The 20,588-nt window shown below is 40.1% G+C and overlaps 1 protein-coding gene across 2 annotated transcripts in view; it reads left to right on the plus strand.

Moving 5' to 3' along the window:
* CACNA2D3 (calcium voltage-gated channel auxiliary subunit alpha2delta 3) overlaps positions 1-20,588 on the plus strand; it is a 790,245-nt gene that overhangs the window by 363,572 nt on the left and 406,085 nt on the right. The gene's annotated exons all lie outside the window — the stretch shown is intronic.

Here is a 20,588-nt window from a genome sequence, read left to right on the forward strand (position 1 = left end):
ATGCATTCTAGTCAAATCAAGCTACTTAAGGTGTTAAAAAGGTTCTTGTCATGCATTTGGGCCATAGCCCAGGCCTCCTCAGGGGAAGAGTGTTACTTCCCGACGTAAGCGCCCTTTTTTAACGTGGTTTTGTCCACATGTCACCACCTCATCATTCTTCTCCATCACCTCATCCTTCATTTTCATCGCCACATCTATCCAGATGTCTATCCAGACACAGGGATCTCTCTCAGCGGTCCTGAGTATCACACTCCTCTCACTTTGTCACCCCCGGCAACCACCAACCACTCCCCACTGTCACCCCCGGCAACCACCAACCACTCCCAACTGTCACTTCTCCTTCAAGAAATATATATATATTTTTTTAAATCTTTATAAACACTTTTAACAATTAACAAATTAAATTAACAAATTAAAAACATCTTAGTATACCAAATTTCAGCCCTTTCTGAATTTTTTTTTCCACACACACTAAGAATTTAGTAGGTCAGTGTATAACTCCGCCCAGCAGGTGGCGCTGCAGCTTGGTTTTATTTTTTCCACACACACACACACACACAGACAGACTAACACACGCCACTAAGCATTTATATTATAGATATATGTGTAAATATATACATATATTTATATATATATAACAAAATTATATATATATAGATATATATATATATATATATAGCGCTACGGAATTTGCTGGCGCTATATAAATAAATGTTGATGATGATGATGTGTACATATATATATATATATATATATATATATACATACATATATATATATATATATATATATATATATATATATATATATATATATTGCTGTCCTACCGTGAATAACTGCATTGAAAGTATTAAAAATAAATTAATTGTACATGAGAATGGCAACTTTGTGGCTGTAGATGCGTGCATACTGTAAGTGCATCTCTCAGTTACAATAACCTCTTGCTATTTAAATGATATCTCCAATCTTTTACTCTCTGTGTACTGGCTCCGAGCTAAACACAGCCAGTGAAGCTAATCTTTCCTCATTGCCTTTTACCCATCATCCCATCTATCATCCTGGCTGCTTTGTGCATTAACATTCACTGTCATCAAACATCTCCTAGTGGAGACCTGAATCAGCCGAGAAGTTGCTGGCATGACAAGTAAGTAATGGCTTTCTTTAACTACTTTTCTCCTGGAAAGAGCCGGGGCTTCATTTAAACTTTAAAGATGAGGAATGTATGCACTTTTGGCCTGTAGAAAATATTTGCAAATATTTAATGATATATGGTTCTTGCCTAATGTCATTATTTCCTTGGGTCCCATCGTGTATGTCATAATTAATTAAATTACCATTAAATATAAAATAGAAATTGCTCTATATGACAGATTTATTAGTAATGTTTGCAAATATATGCTTAAAAATGTAGAAAATTATCATAACTGAAATATTTGACTCTGAGATTGGGGCCAGTATTTTCTATGCACATATTTGATTTATGTCGGTCTTTTAAAAAACACAGATTGAATTCACACAGAGCTCATGGAAAAAGCCGTAAGATAATTTCTTGCCCTAGATATTAAGGTCGATTGTGATATCAAACATCTTGGGTTCTGTCATGGTATGGGGTTATTTTTAATCTGAGAATAGTACAAGATATAGTTTCCTAGGGAATCATAGGGATTACAGTTGCTCTCAAGAAGATGACCAGCATTGGAGACTTGTGGGTATATTTACTAAATTTAGGGTTTTAACAAGTAGAGATGTTGCCTATAGCAACCAATCAGATTCTAGTTAGCATTTATTTAGTACATTCTACAAAATGACAACTAGAATCTGATTGGTTGCTGTAGGCAATATCTTCCATTTTCAAACCCGCAGTTCAGTGAATATACCCCTTGGTATCACATCTTGACTCCACTCATTGGCCTAGACATTCTCCAGAACAAAATTGTCACTAGTGATTGGTTGACACATTGCCTACAACCCAGCCACTGTCAAAAATAAGCTCAGGTGACTGGTTAAACATTCCAGATCAAGCATAGAACAGGTAACTGGAGGACAGACCAGAGAAGGTAGCGAAAGAAGAATGAATTGTCTGTAACAGAACATCACAGAACACATGGATAATGTAGTAAGGAAGAGTTATTTTTACTTGTCTAGCCCAAGGTTTATCTAGAAACCTAAGCAGAATTCATAGTTTCAAGCTCCAATTCCTTATATGGTCCCTTATCCCTCCAAACACTATCTTGCACTAGAAAATTCTACTAAATAATATGAGTCAACTTAGAAAAAGCAAATGAAAGATGACTGCTATCACTCTGTCTGTGTGGACATTTTCCATCCGCACTAACAGGTCCAAGTGCCAGCCTCAAGTGATCGAGCTGTTTGCCCTGTGTCATGCACACCCCAATCTCATCCAACCTGGCCAGCAACATGTGTGGTCCAATTGATCCTGTCACTCTGTTACCTGTGTGTGTGGCCACCTTAGTAGGAGTCAAGCTCTCCCCTTTTCAAGTCTAAGGTCATATTGGCTGATGGAGATCTGTCATAACAGATAAGACAGAAATGTCTAGGTGTAAGAAGATTGTCTGTGATTGCCTTAACCTCTTTCTTTGTAAATTCAAGTTGATAAGGGTTGTATGGACCCAATATCACGTTATAGACCAAAGGCCTAAACATAGATTTTAGCAGGGAGAATTTTCTCACAGCCCAGCTCTATACATTGCAAAAGCTGTTTACTTTTTTGCTAGTCTACTGATAGTTGGGTCCTCACTCCAAGGCCAAGTTTGTGGAGAACGTTGTCATACAACGTAGCTTCATACTTTATGCTTCTTGGCTCTTAGACAAAGAAACAGAGAATTCTCTGCTTCTCCATCTGGTTTTACTCAAGACGTGCATGGCAGATCTTATTCCCAGTCTCTCCTAGAGCCATGTCTTTGTTCTCATAAAGATCTTCAGTGTCTGGCTTCCAATTTCCATGTTACAGAATTCTTAAATGCAAGATATGTCAGGCCCGTATCTCATGATCAGCACTGTAATAATAATTCTTACAATCTGGATTTTTTTTGAAGCCCACACCCTATTGCCTGTAGACTTTTTTTTGCATAGAAACATGCCAATAAATTAAAGTGGGAAAAACAGAGCTTATATTGTTGGGAGATATTGTTGATAAAGCAGCTACTATTAACATTGTGTCTCAGCATTATTTATGCCTGAGTTTTGCATGTGCACATGTGCGATTTAATTTAACTTTGTAATTAGTGCAAATGTCACTGTTCCATGGTCGGAGGCACTAACGGTCATTTACGAATTGAGGCTGAAATGCTCTTTTGTCATGTTACCCATCTATTTTAGGTGCTCTCTGAAAACCCACCTCTTTATTAGAAGTTACATAACCCCTGCTGGTCCAATTCACACTAATGCACCCTCACAAATGTCTCATTCTCCAATCTGAACCACACTCGTTCTTCCTATTTCAGCTGTCTTCTCTACCAATTAGAATGTAAACCCTCTCGTGAGCAGGGCCTTCCATACCCTTTGTTTTCATGTCTGCATTTATTTTGTCTACCTTGTATGTCCCTGGTTTATGTGTGTCCTGTTCTTCCTACTGTACGGAGCTGCGGAGCACTGTGGCGTCTTACAAGTCTATGGTAGTAACACTTTTGAGCAAATGTACCTATTTTTACAGGGGAGTGCAGGCTATGATGGTACAGCCCACTGAACTGCAAAGGAAAGCAGCCAATGGGAGTAATGGGGCGGAGCAAGGGCATTTCTTGCTAAATGTAGATAAGCCAACAAGGGCAAAAACGCGATTTCATTTTGTAGGACAGGAACATTTACATTAGATAAAGGGTTGGAGGGGGCACCGAGGACACATTGTCTGCTTTGTGGAAGAACACACAGGCTTTTCTTCTACGCAAAAGTCCTTGAAAGCAAATTGATAAGTGCAAATAATTGAATTAAGGTGAAGGTCCTCTAATGTTCGTAGGTTGGACAATTTTGCTGTTTCCACCATGTGCATTTTCCATAGCAACAGCCAACCTGCAAAACTAGGAGCAGATTGCTTTAATGGGGTGTTTCCATAGACTGTGAAATTGGCGAGCACCTGGAAATGCGCTAGTGGAACAAGTAGACTTGCACATGAAAAGAAGTATTACAGTTCCGCAGAGTTCGCTGTTTGCAAATTACCCTTATTGTGTGTCTGAAGCTCAACCATCAAGATCATTTCATATGGAGTTAATATAGGTTACAATGAAGAGCAGTGAAATGTATTGAGTGCTTCATGTTGTTTTGTCTATTGATTCCTATATACTGTCATATAGTGTGCACAAACAAAACCTGCCATATGAAATACTGGTCGGTATTAATTAATAGTGTCAGACTTAAATACTAGTAATGAAAGTACTTGAACGAGCATGGCACAGGAGAACAAGAAAAAAAAAAAAACACAGTCTAATGTGAACTGTTTCATCTACCAAGTGCAAAATTGCAACAAGAAAAGAGCTCAAACAAACAGCAAAAGACAAACACTGCCCCCTACTGGATGCACAACACTCCTTTCCCCCTAGAAAATATAATCACTTGTTGAGTGTTGTCCATCAGCACTGAGCAATACCAGAATCACTTAATAGGAACAATAATCTAAACCCTTTGATGCAGCAGTGCAGACTTATGTAAGAGCGGGTTAATCCAGTTGTGCCATACTGATATTCAACTACCAGTCTGTGATCTTGAGCTGAACGCATGTGCAACTGATCAATGTGGTGCTGCCAATCTTGTCCATTACAGGTTTTCACCCTGTTAGAAACAGGCCCAGTTACATCACTCAGTGTTGCAAGAATCCGCTTTGGATTCCTTGTATGCAGAAGATCCGGAGGCAGAAAGGTCCGTAGGGCAGCTGATTTACAGCAGGTACGGGGTACAGATTCTGCGTAAAAGACATTTTTGCAGTAAATTTGTAATGTCCCTAGATTAATTTCTCTTTGTTCTGATAATCACAGGTATAAATGGTGTATCCCATAGTTTGGTGTTGATGGCTTTAGAACACCTTGTGCAGTCACACTCTAATTCAGTATTAATCTTTGGGCGTAAAGCATATGGACCTGTCCTCACTTTCATGTGTATAGGAGAAACTGCTAAGTCCAACTTAAATGATACTGGGGGTCCATTATAAGCTCTCTGCTTGTCATTGCAAACTTGAGCAAATACTTAAACTGCTTCCTTAAGTGGTCCTTCACTAAACACATGAAAACCTTGGATGCTTATTACCAGATAGCTGAACCAGTTCCTTCGTAAAAGCCTTTTTGAAATAATTACAGGAAATGTTCCATTAAAGTCCCTGTAACAAACTCCTACATAACAACTTCCCACCAGTTCAATATTTTCTTCACTATAATCCCTCAGATCATAAGAATGCCTTGATATTTTAGGGGTGCTATGCTGAAAAATCTTCTGTGCTTATAATTGACACCCCATTCCCAGACTCAACTACCAATTCACACACAGGACCATTTATAAGAACATTTGCAGCTATATCTAAAACTGGAAGCACCTTGCTACCAACCTTGTGGATATTGCAATGCAGTCGGGCCTGCTTGTCTGACGTAGCATTTTATTTTATTGCAGACACAAGTTGAGAATTATTACCCCATCTGCTTCTTCTGCTTAGCTATTGCTTTACACACTTATATACTATGGCCTCTCTTCTTACAAAGATGACATTGACTGTCCTTGAATTTCCATGCGGAACATTGTTGCTGACCAAAGCATCATGAACAAAGCATTGTTGTTGCAATGTTGCATTTGTGCAGACTGTCTCACTCTCGCTCATTTGGGCAAATTGTGTGCACGTTGGTGACTGTTAATGTGCAATGACCCTGTCTCTGTGGCTGAGGACTTTTCCTGTGCACTTTAAAAAGTAAATTAGGTTCAATGAGAAGAGAGGGCTGCAAAAACCTTCTAAGGAATTCACTAAATTTACAATGCTCTGCTATACTCCTTAGCTCCGCTATGTAAGTATATAGTCTCATATGCTCTTTCATTTGTAGAACTGTTGTCTTTATATGGTGACAGTTGGTGAAAAATATTCTCCTACCATTGCTACCACTTCCTCTTTCTAATTTTGTCTTTGTTTTTGGCTGCCAGGTGCAGCCAGTGTAGTATGGTGGCAAATGTTTGTGTCCTCCGGATTGTCAGTAGAACAGCCCTTTTCTGTTGTCTATTCAATTTCCTTCCATAAAATATGTCAGTCTCTCTGCAAATGGGTCCTATGAACAGGTTCACTTATATTAAACCCATATATGTGTCCCATGGTAGCCATTCTGGAGCTTTTGAACATATTCCAGTGCAGATTCTGTGAGTGTATTCCGTGCATTTCTCTGAACTTTTTATTGCTGCTGCTTGTTCCTAATCTGCTGACGTCTCTAGCAGGGGCCACAATGGCTGTTTCATGCAGCCCTAGTTTCCCAGGGCTCCTGCAGTTGTGTAATACAGAACCAGCAAATCTATGTCTTCTTCCCCTTTAAAATAAAGTGGAGAGCACGTGTGAGCAGGAGGACCAATCAGGTTACATTATGATTGGTCCTCCCAATCTCACACACCCTCCATAGGGTCACACAGACCTGGATTTCATCCTGGGCTATAAAAGCAAGCACAGAGCCTGGTAAAAGTAGCTGCATTGAGCAGACCCTAGGACTCTGACTATGGGAAGCATCAGGTTAGCGAAATTTAGGTGGCTGGTGGAAGTGTGGCTGTAATTGGGGTATACAATCCAGCAAAATGGATTATAAAAGTATCATTATTTTGCTAATGAATAGATGTTATTAAAACATCTATTAATGTGGGTCATATCCCATGGATCTTATACTCTGGGAGTTGATTTTTTCACCCAGGAGTCATTTATGCCTTTATCCTGGTAACACAATTGTGGCAATTAAAGGTCCTTTCATTCTAAAATACAAGTTGGCTTATCCAAAATGCCTACTAATTACATTTATATAGAATTTTAGGAGCACAGAATTAATTTATTAATTGATCATCACTATCATCACTATCATTTTAGGGCAAACCCTGGCATATCAGGCCGTGTGCTTGCAATATTGCAGACGGAGAAATAGGAAAAACGTGGCGCTCAGCTGCTCAGCAAATCTTAATATAAGCTCAAATTCACTCCAGGGGTAAATGTATCAAGCTGAGAGTTTTCCGGCGGGTTTGAAAAGTGGAGATGTTGTCTATAGCAACCAATGAGATTCTAGCTGTCATTTTGTAGAATGTACTAAATAAATGTTAGCTAGATCCTGATTGGTTTTTCAAACCCGCCGGAAAACTCTCAGCATGATACATTTACCCCCAGGTCTGCAAACTTTTACACATGCATTTTGGGGTGTTATAAGTAGTTTTCATATTAAGCGTTACATTAAAGGTAAGTGATATCTCTCAATAGCGTGGGGTGTGGTCATGTTGGGATGACTGTAATAAAAATATAATGCACAGATTTAGTGCAGAAAGCCTGTTTTCCCAAATTGGTGCCTGATATTGGGTATTGTAGGGCAGAGGTTATATCCCCTCCAGAAAATATTGTGGCTGGAAAATGTGGGATAGGAGAAGGGAGATACCATATATTAAATGACAGGTGAAATGGAATATAATTTTCTTTATAAGTTTTTTTTTTTTTTAATAATAATAATAAGACACACAAATTGTCTTTAGATTTGCTTTAAAATAGCATCCCATCAGGCTTAGTACCAGTTGTAAATACAGATAATACCTAACTGATTCTAATAATGGGTAGCATGGCTGCTTTTTGGGAGACATCAGAGACTTTACATAGCTCTTCACATCTATAGATTCCCAATTTACAACACGTTTCTAAAGCTGGGTACACACTACACAGTTTTCATCCAATAATCGGCTAAATCAGCCGACATACGACCGCTCGTTCAAAAGTCGGGTCAGTGTGTGTAGTGACACGATGGTCGAAAGTCTGCCCAAATGGACGATTGTCACCTCATTTGGTTGGTCGTACTGTTAAATATTTTCGTTCCAATCTCGTTTGCGTTGTGTAGTATGTATAAACTTTCGGTCGATCCACAACAGTGAGTATGAAATTACAGTCATTGCTCAGGACAACATGGCTGTAAAAAGTCGCTAAAGGGACGTCCGCTCTTCCCTTTATCGTCCTAAACAAGGCTAGTGTGTATGCAGTCCATGGACCGAGCGATTGGAACATCAATCGCATGTAAAATCGCTCGGCATAAAAAGTTGGTCGAAATTTCTGTAGTGTGTAGCTAGCTTTAGGTAGAGTCTTGAACACATTTTACGGATGTCCCCTTCTCAAGGCCTGATTAAGGGTTCAGGCAGCACTAGGCTAATACGCTCATAGCGCCCAATCCCCTTCCACACCAGGCTAATAAGTGGTAGGTAAAAAACTTGTCCTTAATATAAAATCTGGCTATCTTCACCCCCCGAACCAAATGTTTATGTTCCCATGTTTTTGAAACTCTGCTCCACTTGACTTTTTAAAAGGGCCACAGCAATCCTGTCACTCAATTTCGCTTTCATTAAAATCAGAGCTGTACAGCAGAACGGAGGCATGATGAGCGCTACTGAGGGTGAAGACGTGACGGTGGAGAGGGCTGTCTTGCCTGCCCCTGTCGTCATCCTTGTCTCTCCTACTCTCTTATTCTCAAGCGCCTAAGGGTGACTCGTTGTCTTCAGCCATTACCATCAGGAATATGTTAAGATTAAAACCTTACTTAATTTCTCTTTCATGTTTTGTTTTTACTTTGAACAACTACCCTCTTGTATTTAAAAATTAAATTCAGTTTATACCGTTTATACCTCCCCTGTTACATTGTTGCAACCTCAAAAGTTTTGCGCCCTAAGCTGCAGCCTAGTCAGCCTATAGGATAATCAGGCCCTGTCCCTTGTACACATCTTTTGAATAAAAACACTATTTTTGACAAATCAAATTATTTGCATAGATGCATAGCAAAATGAATCAATCTATATTGTGTATTGAAGATCACTTGAAGATAAAGTTTGTTTTGTTTTATAAAGGGCTACAGCTGTAGTAACTAGTGTTAGGTGTTTATTAATTTCTTACATAAAAAGATTTGTTTTCTAAGGACCAATTAGAGAAATTGTCACGTCTCAAGTCCTTTAATTTCTCAGTAGGCTTTTTCAGTTAAAGTGACACAGGAAACATAGGTTATGCTAATGTGGTAGAGACATTGGAAAGCATTTTACAGATGTTTGATCTACATTAGTAATTATTGCCTTAAACTATACGGGCCTGATTCATTAAGGAACTTAAATTAAGAAGTTTCTTATTTAAGTCTCCTGGACAAAACCATGTTACAATGCAAGGGGTGAAAACTAGTTTTCTGTTTTGCACACAAGTGAAATACTGACTGTTTTTTTCATGTAGCACACAAATACTTGATAGCTTATTTGTACACTGAAATTTAAAGTTGATATTTGTGTGCTACATGAAAAACAGTCAGTATTTAACTTATGTGCAAAACAGAAAACTAATTTTCACCCCTTGCATTGTAACATGGTTTTGTCCAGGAGACTTAAATAAGAAACTTCTTAATTTAATTTCCTTAATGAATCAGGCCCTATATGTTTAAAGACAATGGGCCTGAGTCATTAAGGAGAGCAAAGCATAAAAAAGCACTAACTTTGCACCTGGGCAAAACCATGTTGCATTGGAGGGGGAGGTAAGTTTAAAATGTGTGGACATATTTATAGTTGGGGTAGGGCATGTCCTAGATCAACTTTAAATTTCAGTGTAAAAATAAAGTAAGAAAGTATTTGTGTGCTAGATGAAAAAACAGAGAGTATTTACCTTATGTGCAAAATAATAAACTAATCTGCACCCCTTGCATTGTAAAATGGTTTGTTCCAGAAAACATTTACTCCTTTCTTTGTCTTACTTTCCTTAATGACTCAGGCCCAATAAGTCTTAGAGGAAGATGGCGCAAATATTTCTTAAGATTTGGATCTTTGTCGTTGCAAATTTCTAAAACATCACACCGAGTTCATTAGATGGGTCTGGGATAACAGGTCAATATGCTGTTTTCATTTGGAGAAAAAAAAAAGTTTACTTTCCCTTTAAATTGTTCCGTAGAAGAAGAGAAGAGAGTTTTTGGAGCAACAGCTCTGAAATTCATCACTGTTTAATGAAACCTTTCTACTATGTGATGTGAGCGTGTTGTGAATTGCTTTCCTCCTCTTTGCCTATAAGTCATATTTCTGTACCTTCCCACATCAGGCTTCGGATGTGTGATTTTCATATCCTCTTTAATCTTTCAGTCATGCATCTCCTGACCAATGCTGAGAGTGACAGCTACTAAATTGGTACAAACATTCACAATATTCCTGGTAGATATATTTTATAGCCCTGTCAGTGTTGTGGCTGACAGGGTACTTTTATTAAATTTTACTGATAATCAGAATTCATCTTGCCAGCAACACAAGGGAGGCTGCTAAATTTTGTGTAAATGAAACAGGTTGGTGGTTTATTATTTACAATTCCCAGATGAGCATAATAACTATATAATTTAACAACTATGTAATAAATAACTAAGTAATATGTATTCATATATTATAACAACATATGTTACTACTGCCTTGCATATTATAACAACATATGTTATTACTGCCATATGCCAACCTACCCTCTCATCAAAACATAATAAATAAAAAATACTTTTCTCAGTCATTGAGCTAGAGATTCACCACACAGGAAGTGGCATTGTACTTGAGACTTTGAGTATATACTGTGTGTTGTTGTTTGTACAGCATACTTGCCAACATTTAGAATCTCTCCCGGAGGGGAGATCCTGGTGCCGAGTTCGGGGGAGTGGCCATGCAAATTGAGTCATCAAGGACTGGCCCATAGCTGCTCAATGTTATGATGTGGGGGACAATACTGAGGGGACGGGTCTAGGATGACGCAATTCGCTTCACTTAGGTAGCGGGAGGAAGGACTGCTCTTCTGGGAGTCCTAGAAAATTCCTACAATTTTGGAAATTGGCAAATATGATTGTACAGCAGGTGCATACATAGGAGGCAACTTTTTAAAATGATTGGGGGTGCATGCATAGACATGGGTAATGGTTGCAGCAGCTGAAATATTGGTGGTGCTCAAGCAACTACAGCTCCCACAGACCGGGCTGCCATGGGGATATGCCTGTACTTCTTATTTTGACACCCCTGCTTTCCATATGATAAATGAGTGACAATGCATTGTTTCAACATTTTTCATACCTCCCAGTATACCAGGGCAAAAAAAAATCGGGACAAATTGGCCACTCGCAGATCTGTCCAAGCCACTCATCTAATTGCCTAATAGCTAGACTGCTAAGCCCCGCCTATTTTGAACTCTAAATCAGTACTGATTTTTAAGGCATTTCTTTAATGACACCTAAACACCTGTGAAACATCTGGCTTGTTATATTGATACATAAATATATATATATATATATATATATATATAATCCTACCTTCCAAATATAGGGATATTGCAAGTCACCTTTTATTATCATGACCTGTATAAAGGCACTTGGCCTGTGACTTATTCTTTTATATGGTTCCAGAACTCATCTGTAACTTTTTATATTTTACTGTTGGGTTTACATTATCCCTTATACACAGTATCTGCCAGTTTAACTAAATATTGTGGCTAATCTCGAACATTACACTACTAGTATACATACAAACAGATTTTAGTAACACATATCTCATGACTTGTGGCTCCTCCGTCTCTTTATTTCTTTTGTCTTTTCCGTTTATTCTCTGTCTCTCTTCTGAGCCTCATGTGTTCTTTACTGTCATCCCCCTAATGGGCTCTCACATTTCTCGTGCCTGGTGTCCCATATCCCTTATATGCTCCCATGTGTTACTTACTTGTTCCCCCATATATCATGTTTGCTTCTCCATATCCCTTGTCTATTCCACATGTAGTGTTCCCAGTGGAGCATGCTGCTATCCGAGGAGGAGGTGGCCTGCAGTGTAACTGGGACACAGATCTGCTTAATGTCACCGGTACCATACCACTCCCCATAGCATTGCACCTGCACCCAAGTATAATAGATATGGGGAAAAAAAATAATAAGACACACAAAGGCCTTCATAGCTTGGTCTGGTTACATGCCCTCCAAATATGGCCATGATATTCTCATGCAAATAAGATCTGGTGGTGAATGGGTCTATAGAGCACTGGGACAAATTACAGGGTATGGGGTAGTACAGCAAAAGCAACACGGAGAGGTGAAAAATGTAAATGCGGCCAGCTGTTGTTTAGATTGTCTATATTAATTATTATTATTATTATTATTATTATTATTATTATTATTATTATCATGGTATGGTATATGTTTAAAAAAAAAAAAAGTACATGCTGATGGTGTGATTAGTAACTAATTAAGTAAGATTACCAGATGTCCCCATTTCACCAGATAGCCTGTGGCCTGGTAACATGCATTTTCTGGCCACACACATGGTGAAAGGTCTAAATGACCCATAAACTCTCTACACTGTGTGGAAGTGGTGGGAGGACATTGGAACTCATGTAATGGGTGACAGTGGGGGAGACTGGTAGCTGGGGATCTCTGTGCTATATATGGCCAATAATGGGTGGGGATCTCTGTGCAATATATGGCCAATAATGGGCGGGGATCTCTGTGCAATATATGGTCAATAATGGATGGGGATCTCTGTGCCATATATGGCAATAATGGGCGGGGATCTCTGTGCAATATATGGCCAATAATGGGCGGGGATCTCTGTGCAATATATGGTCAATAATGGGTGGGGATCTCTGTGCAATATATGGCCAATAATGGGTGGGGATCTCTGTGCCATATATGGCAATAATGGGCGGGGATCTCTGTGCAATATATGGCCAATAATGGGCGGGGATCGCAGTGCAATATATGGTCAATAATGGGTGGGGATCTCTGTGCAATATATGGCCAATAATGGGTGGGGATCTCTTGCCATATATGGCCAATAATGGGCGGGGATCTCTGTGCAATATATGGTCAATAATGGATGGGGATCTCTGTGCCATATATGGCCAATAAAGGGCGGGGATCTCTGTGCCATATATGGCAATAATGGGCGGGGATCTCTGTGCAATATATGGCTAATAATGGGCGGGGATCGCAGTGCAATATATGGTCAATAATGGGTGGGGATCTCTGTGCAATATATGGCCAATAATGGGTGGGGATCTCTTGCCATATATGGCCAATAATGGGCGGGGATCTCTGTGCCATATATGGCCTATAATGGGCGGGGATCTCTGTGCCATATATGGCAATAATGGGCGGGGATCTCTGTGCAATATATGGCCAATAATGGGCGGGGATCACAGTGCAATATATGGTCAATAATGGGTGGGGATCTCTGTGCAATATATGGCCAATAATGGGCGGGGATCTCTGTGCAATATATGGTCAATAATGGATGGGGATCTTTGTGCCATATATGGCAATAATGGGCGGGGATCTCTGTGCAATATATGGCCAATAATGGGCGGGGATCGCAGTGCAATATATGGTCAATAATGGGTGGGGATCTCTGTGCAATATATGGCCAATAATGGGTGGGGATCTCTGTGCCATATATGGCAATAATGGGCGGGGATCTCTGTGCAATATATGGCCAATAATGGGCGGGGATCGCAGTGCAATATATGGTCAATAATGGGTGGGGATCTCTGTGCCATATATGGCCAATAAAGGGCGGGGATCTCTGTGCCATATATGGCAATAATGGGTGGGGATCTCTGTGCAATATATGGCCAATAATGGGTGGGGATCTCTTGCCATATATGGCCAATAATGGGCGGGGATCTCTGTGCAATATATGGCTAATAATGGGCGGGGATCGCAGTGCAATATATGGTCAATAATGGGTGGGGATCTCTGTGCAATATATGGCCAATAATGGGTGGGGATCTCTTGCCATATATGGCCAATAATGGGCGGGGATCTCTGTGCCATATATGGCCTATAATGGGCGGGGATCTCTGTGCCATATATGGCCAATAATGGGCGGGGATCTCTGTGCCATATATGGCCAATAATGGGTGGGGATCTCTGTGCAATATATGGCCAATAATGGGTGGGGATCTCTTGCCATATATGGCCAATAATGGGCGGGGATCTCTGTGCCATATATGGCCTATAATGGGCGGGGATCTCTGTGCCATATATGGCCAATAATGGGCGGGGATCTCTGTGCCATATATGGCCAATAATGGTAGGGATCTCTGTGCAATATATGGCCAGCAATTTGGGCATGATAATAATGTAATAATATATGGCTCGCAATGGAGTTTATCTTTTGTGGAATATATATGGTGGGCAATGGGGTCTCCAATATATGTTAGACTATAGGGTTATTACTATAAAACAATGTGCATTGAGCACTGTGGAACATGAGCCCGATTCATCTTCAACGCAATGTGAACGCAACTTGCATTTTAAAAAAATTGATATAACTTGAATAATTATATACAAGCGGATCTCAAGAAACTTTTCCGTTTGAATATGGGTATAAGTACGCTCTGGCTATGTGTTACTTGCCATATGTAGACAGACAAAACACAGTGCAGGATTTGTACATACATATGTGCAACATTAGTTATTTTTTTTACATAAAATACATAAATCAGGATGTTTTTAATGCGTACTGTACATAAAATCCGTTATTATAGTTTGCTCCGACATGCATATGTGTCAGTCATCACTATCAGTCGGGAACTCCACCGGCCTGTAGCTGGTGCAAGTGATACAGCCAAAAAACACGTACCTAAGAGATGCCCAGAGCTGGAACCGGACGTGTGACCTCGGCACATTTTTACTGTACTGTGTGTCCGCCCCATTCAGCTGTTCAGGTCGCAGACAGTCTGAAGTGTCATTTGGACAATAGGGTTTACTGGCGTAAGGTCCATGTCTGAGCATACGCAGAGCGATTTCATGCAAGATACGGCTTGCAATGGGACTTTCTTTTGAAAATGAATCAGGCCCTGGATGTCTGGTAATGGAGATATCTCAGAGCACTACACACATTAAGTACAGGACGAACCTCCAGACTCCTAGCCTACTATATAGGTATAAAATTATATTCTTTACCTTACTGCTCGCTCACTTTTATCCTGCAATACATCTCTTTTTCACCAATCCGAGCATGTTGTCCTGTATTGCGTTGTGTAACTGTGCTGTGCATGGCACACTACAAATATAATTTTGGCAGTAATGGTAAGCTAGCTGAAAGATCTGGTGGTGATGGTGCCGATCATGGCTGTCTGATAACACCACATCTAGGAGATTGGAAAGAAACAGGGTCTCTGGCACTTAAGCAAAATCCTCAAAGTCAGAATGCAGAACCTTCATTGCTGTATAAACTCTAAAGGGCTTTTATTGATGTGTAGTATACAGATTAATGTATTGGAAAACGCAAATTGGTCCCATTTGCACCTCTGTAATGCACATAAAACCATGCAGGTGCTAGAGGACCCAACCACAGAAGGTGCCGGCCAATCACACATTGTTAAACGTACTGAGTGCGCTAGCACTTTTTCTGCAGCTTATATGTGTGACTATGAACTGTGAAAAGAAATGACTTGAACCCGTGTAAGCACTGGCAGTTAAAGGAGATGTAACACCCTGAAAATGTTGCCTTTGTTAATAATACCATCTTTTACAATACACTTTTGCGAAGTTAAAAAACACAATGCTTCACTTACCTTTCCATTTTCAGTTTCATTGTATCCTCCTCGGTTCAGTGACTCAGTTATTTGGCTCTCAGAGTCGCCTATAACACCTGCTCTTTTCTGGGACATAGATTTTTCCACTAAATAAAAACAAATGCAGATATATGTTTAGTTTTACCAAGTGTCTGTATTTTACAAAGAGGGAGCACCCAATTTTCTAACAGAATAAAAGAAGAGGTTTTTCTCATAAAATGTTTACATAGCAGTAGATAAAAAACCTTTTTGTATAAGATGCAATTGTCATGCATTTTTATTCCTGGGCTTAAATATTTATGATGGATGATAATGATTTAAAATACAAAAAAAACAATAGACTGCAGTGCATGGTTGCCTAGTTACTGGACCTGTCATTCCTTGAGATTCCAGAGAGGAAGTCCAAGTGCAGGGGGTAGGAGGTGTGGCCATGATGACGTGACTTGCACCGAATTGCATAATGAAGGCCCCACCCACTTCTGAACAAAGTGGTGTAGGATTAGGGAGGGTGGCCTACTCTCCCAGGTGTTTGAAAATACTCCCCCAAATTTGTGAGTCTCCTGGAAATTCCGGGAGAATAGGCACGTATACTGCACTGTGTATCATGTGCTTACATGAATCTGCCCAGCAACAGCATACCTGGAAATGACATTCAAATGTTAGCAACTAAGGAAATGTAGGGCAATTGATGAATCATATCACTGCTAATTATCTTAATCCTGGGGCATAATAAGATCATCATTATCATCATCATCATCATCATTATCATTTATTTATATAGCGCCACTAATTCCGCAGTGCTGTACAGAGAACTCATTCACATCAGTCCCTGCCCCATTGGAGTTTACAGTCTAAATTCCCTAATATAGACACACACTCACAGACACAGACAGACATAGAGGGAGAGACTAGGGTCAATTTTGATAGCAGCCAATTAACCTACCAGTATGTTGTTTTTTTGTGGAGTGTGGAAACCGGAGCACCCGGAGGAAACCCACGCAAACACAGGGAGAACATACAAATGCCACACAGATAAGGCCATGGTCGGGAATCAAACTCATGACCCCAGTGCTGTGAGGCAGGAGTGCTAGCCACTAGGCCACTGTGCTGCCCAATGGTGCCTATTTATTGCACCCATAGCGGTGCTTAGTATGATATTTTATCTCTACTTATTGCGGCATTAAAAGTGAACCTATCACTGGTATTTAAAAAACAAAACTATTGCCAAAGCAGCTAATAATCATCTCCCCCAGCAATAGTAGTGTTAACTTGTCGCTTTGCCGGGCCAATCTCTGCACATGTGAGAGGCAGCTTGTCAATTTGGGCTTTCAGATCCACTTACGTGGAAAAAAAACAGATTTTATTTATTATATATCTGAAACCATTACAAATAATTAAGGATTTTTGCTCTGTTATCACCATCCTGAGATGTCATTAACAGGCATTGCAGCAGTACAAGTACAGCCGCGATACTTGTAAAATTGGTTTTCCCATGCAAAACCATGAGGAAGCCTTCACCTGTGACCCCATTCATGTATTGGGTGATGTGATAATGAAACACTCGCAGTGCTCTTCACCAATTCATAACTATTAATATCATTATCATTTAGTTATAAGGTTTGCAGCCCCTACATTGGAGATGCCAGAAAACAGTGTAAGGCAAGAACAGGACATTACAATAAAGGCAAAAACAGTGCACAACAAAATAGGTGAAGCCGTATAATACAAACAGCAAACGAATAGCCAAACCAGCAAGAAATGAAGTGCTTTGTGGGAAATAGTCCATTACAATGATTAGAGGTGGGGAGCAAATTATCACAGTCTGAGCCTGTACCCAGGTGTGTGGGCACAGCAAACAGGATCAGCACCACTGGTTAAGGATATAAGGGAAGACACATGTGAGCTGGTGTTGTAATGAGGGGAGGAGGACACAAGGGCCCAGCTCGTAAGAGCTTACAATCTAGGGCGGGAGGTAGACAAACAGTGTGACACGGAAGGTATAAGACAGTGTGAAGAGGTGAGTAGGCATGGGTTAGAAGAAGAATTGTAGAAATGGGGTTTGAGGTGGGGTTTGAGAGCACATATGCCCATAAATTCAAAATAAAGAATTCCATGATTAACAGTGTCAAAAAAGTGAAAACACCACAACATTTTGCAATTCAATTTGAGTCACTGTGAGTCAACATTATAGATGCATGAACCTGTGGCATATATGTAACACAGTATATGTATGGAACCTGTCTTTTTTTAGAAAGGCAGGTTCCATGCATATATTATGTTGCTGTGCGATGATGCTTTGTTCTCTTAACATTTGTGTTGTAAATGCTGTAGTACTTTGATTGGCTAGGGATTAGTTCTATCTCCACCCACTTCAAAATTGGTTACACACAGACATCTAAGAGAAAAAAATAAATTCCACATTGCTCACCAAGAAGCTCCCACATAACCAGAAATTCCCAATTTTTTAGCAAAGTATAAAAATTAAGATTAAAGAAATCTGTAGTCTTAGAAAGGGGTTCACTTGTTTTGAGGGCTATAGCTCAGGCTGTGGGAAATCCCCACGATATGTATATATGACTGGACTGTCACTGGGAGCTCTTTGCAGCTGGTACTGCATTGTGTGAGGGTTTCTTTTTGCCAAGTCCATGATCTATAGATTTAGAACAGATAAAGAGGATACCATGGCTGGATATAGGTGAGCAATAGAGGGGGAGTATAGGGGTGTTTCTTCTTTCGTGTACATTTATTTTTAAACCTATGTCTGTGTTTTATTTACATTTTCCCTGGTGCACCCAGCAGGCCCTGGCAGTCATGGGTATAATGGCACTTTTTGTACTACAAGCGCCAGTATGCCCAAACACTTAATTGCAGCCGGAGCATGCTGGGACCTCTAATGCGCCATGGCCAAAACTATTTTTTTACATCTACTTTTATACTGTTACCCATCACCCACTATACCAGGGCTGTGGGAAGAGCCCGAGTGCTGTTCAGCACATGACTGGTTATAACTGGGGGGGGGGGATTTTTTTGCACTCCCGATCCCAGCCCCATGATAACTGTCTTAGGGTTGGTTTGGCATTATGGCAGGGGAACCCCAAGCAGTGGATTCCCCTGCCATGGTGCCACCACCCCTGGCTGACAAAGCCTAGTTAGTTTGGTAGCTTAGTGCTGACAGCACTAGGAATGGTTAAGTTGTTGGGGGGGCACTGTATTTATTTTTTAATATTATTTACTTATTGGCCGTATTGGGCCGCTGTAACTGATAACCTTTAAGCGTTTCAGATGCTAACAACGAAGGATACGTTTTAGGTGTATCTCGCGAAATGTGCGGAATTTGCATACTATTCAGACTCGCATTTATCTTTAGATACATGGAACTCAAAATCCTATGTAAATGATGGGATGCAATTTACACTTACACTGTAAACGTAAATTGCGTCCTATTTTTCATAAGGCCCTTGGTGTAGATTTGTGGATTATAACACAGGGGTTGTAGTAGTGCCGTAAGTTTTAACTTGCTGTGCTTTAGATTTTTGGATTAATCTTCCTTTCCTCATTGGCTGCACACTGTGAGATATGTCTTTTTAACGTGTGATGGATAAAGCAAGAAGTACTCCATCACACAATACTTTATAATAAAACTTCAGTGGAAATCCAAGGTAATTCTTAATAATTTATTTTATCTTTATGCTTCAGATATGAAAATTTAACTTGTTGGATTCAGTTGTCCTTTAATAATATTAACGTGATTAATTGGAACTAGTCCTACTGAAGTAATGCTCAGAATATGTTAACTAAAACCGCGCTAGGTCATGGAAAAATCCCAGAGGCATTGTAACAGATTTCACCATTTGTGGCAAAATAAACATAAATGCAGCCAATAATTAGGAATAAATTGTCTCCAGTGGATTGTGATCACCTCACACAAGTAGAGTCCATTTATCTCCCAGCGCTGAGAAACTGCTCCAATATTTTACAAATGAAATGTCAAACATTCCTGATGGATGTTGGAAGAGAAATACTTCAGATTTCGTTACAGTTTCAGAAAGAAGAACTAGTGATTTCTATTCCACATTACTTAGAACTTAAAGCAGAAACTACATTTCCCAAAACCAATTATTTCAATGATACTCTTATATTTTTGTAGAAATATTTATATCCATGTAATTCGGTGCATTTATCTGGTGTTTCATATATATGAGGAATTCATGCTTGAAATAACTAAAAATCAGTATTGTAATATTAAAAGTCACCCAATATAATACAATATGTGTGTGTGGTTTTATAACCTATTGAGGGCTGTATGTAGTTTTCACCTATAGTTATGACTAAAACAATTATGGATTTTTATGCTGTGTTGACTTTGTTGCAAATAACTTTTTATTGTTTGGTTTTTGTCTGTGGGAAACTAAACTATCATTTAATATCACGGCGGTTCCCAAACTGTGCGCCGTGGCTCCCAGGGGTGCCGCGGCGCTGTCACTGGGGTGCCGCAGGCCAGACCTAGAAAAAAGAAAGAAAACAGGAACTTACCAATCCGCCGGGCGCCGGGACCCAGCAGCCTCCTCTCTCCCGCAGCTGTCACTGAATATCGAAGTCAGTGACAGCTGCGGGAGAGAGGAGGCTCCTGGGTCCCGGCGCCCGGCGGATTGGTAAGTTCCTGTTTTCTTTCTTCTTTCTGTGGCTGGTGCCTGGCGTGGGGCAGAGTGAGAGGGATCGTAGCAGAGGAGGGGGACAGAATGATGGCAGAGGAGGGGGACAAAATGATGGCAGAAGAGGGGGACAGAATGATGGCAGAGGAGGGGGACAGATGGCAGAGGAGGGGGACAGATGGCAGAGG

The sequence above is a fragment of the Mixophyes fleayi genome, chromosome 8 (genome assembly GCF_038048845.1).
Source record: "Mixophyes fleayi isolate aMixFle1 chromosome 8, aMixFle1.hap1, whole genome shotgun sequence".
Classification (NCBI taxonomy): Eukaryota; Metazoa; Chordata; class Amphibia; order Anura; family Limnodynastidae; genus Mixophyes; species Mixophyes fleayi.